The sequence below is a fragment of the Chaetura pelagica genome, unplaced genomic scaffold (assembly GCF_000747805.2).
Source record: "Chaetura pelagica isolate M959 unplaced genomic scaffold, ChaPel_1.0 scaffold28, whole genome shotgun sequence".
Taxonomy (NCBI): Eukaryota; Metazoa; Chordata; class Aves; order Apodiformes; family Apodidae; genus Chaetura; species Chaetura pelagica.
In genome coordinates, this window is record NW_009954303.1 from 764509 (window position 1) to 772538 (window position 8030).

The following is an 8030-nucleotide window of genomic DNA, read 5'->3' on the forward strand; positions in this document are numbered from 1 at the left end:
CGCCCGGCCGCGGGCCGGGGGGCTGGGGCAGCGGCCCCACCGCCCTGCCCAGAAAATGCGGCCGCTGCTTTTTTGCTCTTTTCTTTTTTGTTTCCTTTTCCTCCCTTTCATCCTTTTTTTCTTTTCCCCTTTTATTTTTTTTTTCTCTTTTATTTCCCCCTCTTTTAAATTTTTTTTTCCTTCTTTATTCTTTTTGTTTCTTTTTTTCACTTTTCGCTTTCCTCTTCTTTTCCCCCCCTCTCCTTATTTCTTTTTTCTTCTCCCCTTTCTTTTTTTGTTTTGTTGTTCTTGTTTTGTTTTGTTTTCTTTTTGGTGGGCTTATTTCACTTCTCCTTCCTCTCCCCTTTAAATTCCCTTCTTCCCACCCACCAGGGGAGGCTCACACCAGAATTCCCCACAGGGTGTGGCAGCCAGGAGGCAGCGGAGGGGAGCGGCGGTGCTGGGGGACGGTGGCACCCCCATTTCCTGGCTCTGACCACCGCGGCTTGAACCTCACCAGCCAGCCAGGGTGGGGGAAGAAGCTGCTGTGCACGGGTGCAGCAGGATTTGCGTTTCTATATGCAGAAGGTTTTGGGTGCATCTGTGAGGGGATGCACCCCCAAACCAAAGGATTTTTCCATTAGAACTCACAGTTTGAAATTCGGAGAAGCGTTTCCTCATTTGTTTCCCCCTCCAATTTTACCCTTAACCTGCTATGCCTAACACTTTTTGCCTAAGCTTGTGGCTTTATCACCACAAACACTTGCATCAAGTTCAGCAGAACCACTCAGAATGATTTCCCACGGTTACTTGGTTGCATGAGCCTCTGGGGCACTTCAGAGATACCCACCAAAGAGATTAGGGTCACACATGTCAACAGTCCACGTAAGCCTCACAATATGGCTTAGAAATTTTAGTTTAAAAAACCCAGAAAACTCTGCAGTAGAAGCAGGATGAGATTTCCCAATCTTTTGGCCAAAACCCACTTTGGCCCACCTGTTCATTCCTGGAAATATAAATTGCTCTCACCCCATGTTATGCTTCCAGCAAGCTCATTCGCTTCTTCTAGGGGCAGAACAGTAAATAACATCATCAAAACCTAAGAGGACTTCTGGTAAAGGCAGCAGCTCCAGCAAAGGTTGGGACCTTACCATGCTGAATATGAACTTGGCAGTCACCTGCAGTGTCGTACGTGGAAACCTGCCTTCTTTCTGCCTGGGCACTTTCCTCTGGTGAAAGCATTTCAGGGAGTAGCTTCTGAGCCAAACATTTTCACACTCCATGGAATCTTCCCTGCCATGCATCCCATAAGCAGGAATTTGCTGTTGCCTTAGCACACATTTCCTACACGTGTATGCTGAAAATGAGTCAACTCGTTCCAAAATCATCCTATTGCTCTCAGGGATGAGTTTGTCCAGGGCTCTGTCAAGTTCATCAAACTCTTCTTTGCCCCTCTGTGACAGCCCCTGGTGCTCCGTGGCAGCAGGGACTGGGATGAATAGAATTCTGTTGGCCCCATTCCCCAATTACTTAAGCCAAATACGTATGTCCTGATTGCAGGCTTGCCATGGATGCATAAACCCTTTGTCTCTAAGCCACATTCACTTACCAATGAAGTGGGAGGTTCACAAAGCTATTTATGCCTGTAACTGCTATCCCAAATTATCAGTACAACCCATCTGGTTACAGCAATAGCTGTAATCCTCTGTAGCTGCTGCTCATCAATCCAAAGGATTACTGCAGGATCCCAAAGCATCATAACATCCCACAACATCTTTTTTTTCTACACCTTCATCCTTTGCAGCTATAAACATTAAAAGAAAATTACTCCCCAACACACACCTCGACTAAACAGAAAAGTTGAAGATGGGAGACTACATGAACCAAGGACCTTCTCATGCACCTGGGTGGCTGTTTCCAGAAAAGCCCTCAGAGGCATCACTTGGAGAGTCTGTGAAGAAAGGGAAGGAACCAGCAGCAAACTGATAAAGCCTTCAGCAGCAGCAGCAGCCTCACTGACCACAAAGGAAAATGACTCTCAAATCAACTTTTGTGCACTGGAGAACAAGCAACCCCAGCTGCAATCACTGCCACAAAGCTGGCATTGAAACTACTCCTAGGGAGCATCAGGGTTGCTTTTTTTTTTTGGGGGGACACGGTAGCTTTTTTTTTTCCTTGCTTTCTTCCTTTTTTTTTTTTTTTTTTCCAAGGACCTTCTCATGCACCTGGGTGGCTGTTTCCAGAAAAGCCCTCAGAGGCATCACTTGGAGAGTCTGTGAAGAAAGGGAAGGAACCAGCAGCAAACTGATAAAGCCTTCAGCAGCAGCAGCAGCCTCACTGACCACAAAGGAAAATGACTCTCAAATCAACTTTTGTGCACTGGAGAACAAGCAACCCCAGCTGCAATCACTGCCACAAAGCTGGCATTGAAACTACTCCTAGGGAGCATCAGGGTTGCTTTTTTTTTTTGGGGGGTCACGGTAGCTTTTTTTTTTCCTTGCTTTCTGCCTTTTTTTTTTTTTTTCTGTTGGGAAGTGAAAAAAAAGAGGAAAATTAGAAATAAACCTTTTCAACCCCATTTCTGGGGCCTTCCTTCAAGGCTGTGTTGGAGCCATGCATTGCCCAGAGCTCAGGTATAAATGTGGCTCTGGCAGGGCAGCAGGTGCACAGCCCCACCATCTCCTCCCTCGAGTAGCTCCCAGTTACAGTCTAAGGTTCACCCACCTTGCTCTGCCAACAATGTCCTCTCCAAAACTTAGAGGTGGAAAAGGATTTTAAGCTTATTCCAATTTTTTATTTTTTATTTTTAAATATTTTTTTTAAGCAACTCAGCTGGGTACATTTCAAAACTTTGACCTTCATGTACAGGAAGAAAAATAAAACCCACCTCTGCAGCCCAGTGTGAAGATAACACAGACTGTTTCACAAGTTTTCTTATAATTTCAGATGTCATATATTAATTTGTCATGCTGTACTGCTTGCTGTACAGTGCATAAAGCACCAAAACTGCATTTCAAAGACTCTCAGTGGCTTTATAAGCTGTTTATAAACTGCTGCTGTATAAATAAGTAAAAGTAATTTGAACAAATTCAGTTAATGTATCGGTGTCACATGCCAGTATCGAGTGTAAGTGCTATGAATAGGGCTGATGACTTCCCTCTTCAGGAGGACAGCTCGGTTTTAGTGCTCAGCAGTGTGCCCTGCTAATGCACAGCTGGTTACAGAGCAGCCAGTTGCAGGCATGTCTGTGAAGAAGCTCCCAAGCCTTCACTGGAAGAAAATATTAAAACCTAAAGAATGTTTTAAAAACCTCCAAAGCCCAAATAAAGAAATCCTCTGCCCTCTAGCCACCGTTTTAATTTGCTTTCATAAGTGGGTTTGCAGGCTGAGCAAACCAGCAGAATCTGTCTGCTGGGCTTGGGTTGTTGTTGAGGTTTTTTGTGAACCTGTTTATAAAAGTCAATGTCATGCTTGTGAGTTTTGGCAAAGCTGACATCTTTGGTTATGACTCACCAAGGTCCATTAGAGCAGATGTGGCTTGAGCTGCCCCCAGCCTTAGGTTTAGCCCTTGCAGTCCCTTACCAGCAAGGCTCATTGAGCCCAATTCCCAGAACTCTGAGCCTGTTTCTCTCCCAGGAAGATGCTCGCCAGCCCTCCAGCAGCTCCACCTTAAAAAATCCCTTGTGTTTTATAAAAAGAAATGGAGAGGGATTAAGGGAGAGGACAGACCCCAGTCCTCCTCATCTTTTATGTGTGCCTGGGAGTTTGTGATCAGGGTGTGAAACAAATAGCATCAAGGCAAGCCCCAAACACCTAACATCCAGGGTTTCCCGGAGACTTGGGAGAGCAGATGGGACTCTGTTGTCCACCAAGGACCACAAGATGGCCTGTGACATGGTACTCTGGCTGCATGGCTTGCGTTTGCTTGGCAATCCCCCTGCCCTCCTTTGCAGTCAGCACAAAAATGATGGACAGAGAGACCATGGGAATAAAATGCACATAATTTTGCAGGTGAGGTCCTAGTTAGTTTTTAACTTCAGCATCTCATTTTCTGTGGAAAATATGACTGAAAGAGCTCGGATTTCCAATTCACCTGTGGTGGTAAAAAACCCCAAACAACAGCAGCATTACCAAAAATCTTTAAATAGGACACTTTGGGGGTGCATGAAAAGAAGAACATCATTTAATCCTGCAGAAGGCTGGTAGTGAGAGAGAACGTAAGAATAACTTCCTAGGCAGCTCACACCCCACAGTGCTGCTTTTCAAGGCACAGACTGAGCAAGGACAAGCTGTAGGACGTGAACTGGCCAACGGCAGTGGGAAGGTGGAGCTCCATCACCTCGGGAGAGTCCTGCCTGCAACCCTGGGGAGCCAGCCAGTGCCTTTGTTTTGAGTGGAAAAAAAAAAGAATAGTAAGAATGTCATCCAGTATCTAAGGCCACATCTACAGAATATCTTTTCTGTGCCCCAGTGGGAGCGGGCGGTGCCTGCTCACCTGAAATCCCCTGTGCCCAGCTCTGCAAATTCAGTCGAAGGGCTGTGACAGCCTGGGGGGCTGTGTTTGCCTCGCAGCCTTTGCGGGGATATGCGGTGAGCAGAGACTTGTAGCCGCGCCTGAAGTTTCTGTTTCTAATAAACTCAACAAATGGTTTCTGTCTGCTCGGTCTGTCTCCCTGCCATCTTTAAATATTTATGTCAACGTATCTATGGTGATGGGTCAGGTTATATAAAGAGGAGAAGGAAAGGGGGGGCTGTTGTGGGGAAGGACAGCATCAGCTCCTGCCGGAGCTACGGCAGAGGGAAAGCAAAGCCAAGCGTGTTTCCCCATCCCACACAGACGCTCCCTCTTTGCTGCTTGCAAGCCCAGAAAGTGAACACTCATTTTTCTCAGGACAACAGAGAGGGGCGAGCTGCAGCTGGGCTGAGCTGTGCTTTGTGAGATGCCATGTGGGAGAGCAAGAGCCCAGCCCATCGATGCAGAGAGCTTCTATTGTATAATCAATGTATAATTCATTAGTAGGTGAATAAAGACTGGAATAGCTTATTGCTGATGCAACGGAGCTTAAAGAAAAGCGAGCACGTCGGTGAGCAAGCTGGTGAATACGGGGGTTAAACAAAAGTGCTCAGTAGTGCTGAGAGGAGAGGGGGGATTTTGCCTTGGGACAACATAAACAACCCAGCTGGCTGCTGCTGCCAGGGAGAGTCACAAAGGGGCATGCATCTTCCTGGAAAAAAACACTGGGAATAACCTTTCCTTGCTGGAGTCCAAGGGAATGGTATCTGGCAGACAGGAGGGTATTAGCTGTGGGTGAGCACCTCCAGGCTCTGTATAAAGTCCTTCTCACAAGATGTGCTGATTCCTCACAGGCTGGGTGAGCAACCACCCTGTATCTCTTCCAGGTAAAGAGGTGGCTTTTTTTCCTCATGACCCGCCTGGTCAGGGTTAGATATGCAGATTGCCTCCTGGCATTAATTAGTTTGATAGACCCTCCAAAATGCTGGGTGACTAAAGGTATCACCGGATTTGTGCTGGGGTGAGAGGAACAGGGCAGCAGGGAGTGAGTGGAGCAGCCTCACTGGCAGGGCTGCAGCCAGTACCGGATTTGTGCTGGGGTGAGAGGAACAGGGCAGCAGGGAGTGAGTGGAGCAGCCTCACTCTATGGCTGGAAGCTGCAAAAAACATACACCACGTGTGTTTTTCCAAAACAGCTGCTGAGGCTGCTCTAGGGCTGCCCCTCCTCGCTCCCTTACTCTCCCCCACTGTCCCACCTGATGATACATCTCCCAGCAGACAGGGAATGCTCACTGCCAGCTGCTCAGCCTCCCAGAAAAGGCACTACACAGTTAAGAAAAAATCCCATTTCACCCCAAGATAACATTTTACTAAAAGAGAGGATTGCAATAACAGTTCATGTGAAAGTTGCAGGGCTTGTGTGATCCAACTGTGTATTCAAAGCAGCTTCTGAACTTGCTTGCCTTCAGCTGTGCTGGTGAAGATGTTCTGCGTGAAGCATCTACCACCTCTGGCTGCATTTCTAGAGAGTTTTGGCCAGGTGCTTTTGTAAACCCATTGCTTCTGGTTAAAAAAAAAATATGTCTGTGACCTATTTATTTAAAAAATATTTCCTGTGTCTGCAGCCAGGAAACACAGCTCTGCCCTCACAGAAGGTGGCTGCCTTGCCACCCCAGCACTGCAAAGGTCCACCTAGATTTGTCAATTTACGAGGCTTTGGAAGGACTTGCTCAGCAGTTTCTCCTTTAGGAGCTTGCTGCAGGGATGAATCACAGTTGCATAGTAAAGGGGCTGTTGCAAGAGGAAGTTACATTTTGACAGCGGTGGGACCTGGCAGACACCCAGTCAACATGGAGGAAAATAGCACAACATTTGGAGCCAAGCCAGTACACCGCAGGGCTGAAAGATTCCTACTCTTCTCACCACTGAATCTCTCTAGGAAGTCAATAAATTACTTCACCTGTGCTTTTCAGACGTGGTCCGAGCTCCTTAGGTATTTTCCAGGTACTGAAGAACCTGATTTGCAGAAGCCCTAAGCAGCCACAGCTGCTGTGGGAAGCTGCACTCTGCTCTCCTGCAGTTCTGCATGAGAAATACATTTAAATGTTGTATCTGCTGTCCTTGGAGCAGGGGCTGGGAAAGCTCCCCTGGCTCATGTGTGGTTGGGCCACCCATGGGCACACAGTGAGCCACATGTAAAGCCTCAGGGGAAACTAATGCTGACACTGGCAGAGCAGGAGCTGAGCAATGTTTGAGCAGCAAAGGACAGGGAGCAGCACAAAAGGGTTCTTGCTGCTGGTGGGCTGATGCTCCCCAGTCCCACAGATAATTGCCCAGCCTTAGGTTGTTCCCTCTTCCTGTGTCCCTAGAGAGAGCTGGGGGGTTATCTAAAATAAAAGGAAAAGGGTAAACACATGAGCACAATCTAATGCACACCCATAGAGGCCAAACTGCGATTGCCCAGGTGACTTTAACAGAACTAACTGATAATTGCTGGAGCTTAACTGACAATTTATTGGAGACAGTTAAAAATTAAATGTTTAAGTTTGCATCTTTGTTCTCTCTTTACTTTTATTATTATTATTATTATTATTTTTTTAAATCTTGCTTATGCCTATGTCAATAGGGATTTCTTTCCTACCGGAGTTCAAGTGTTGACATGCTTGTAACAGCCAGCTTCTGCTTGTGCAAATCCTGGGAAAACTCAGTGAGCCTGCAGGTGGCTCCTACCCTGGCTGGCTGCTTTGCATCCCCCCTGCTCAACTTCATGCTCTTATCCCAACAAAATCTGTCTCTCACTCTTCTCAGCACCAGATAAATCTCAGCAGTGCTTACAAGTATATTCCTGGGGTTTTGCTCTGGTTGCACAAGAGCTGCAATTTGCCCACCGCAAGCAGCAAATTGGGGACTGGTAAGTGCAAGCCTACTGACTGCAGGACAGTGATTTTTTTCTTGGCATAGGTGTGAAAAACCCCTCTCAACACCTGCCCACCTCACAACTTCCATCCAGCCATCCCTGGGTGCTGCCATTTCTACGACTGTAAACAAAACGGTCCCACTGCACTTTTCTGCAACAGGTTTCTAAAAACTGAGGAGTCAAAGGAGCTTTCCTGCTCTTGAAAATGACAGTGGGATGCTGCTGCAGGGAAAAACTGCTGCTACACACAGCACAAGCTGTGGTAGAAAAATATATCTGGGCAGGCACTGCTTTGCTTCCCACTCGTTAAAGGTGCTGTTTCTTGCTGAGGAACTCCAGCAGTGGGTGAAATGAGAATAAAGATCACAAGATTGCCAACATGTACATACAGAACAAGGTTTCCTATTTTAAAATTACAGTTTGTTGGAGTATTTTGTACCAAAAAACCCATAACCTAGATCCCATGGTTGGCTATGGGAGGAAGGAAGGGAACTTCCAGCTCTCTGGGACAAGAATTTCATGCTTCCAGTCTACTGCTCATTGGGAAGAAGAAATGATGACTCCCCATGCACATTACCCCCTTGTGAGATGGCTTGGTCCAGGTCATATTCTCATTCCTGC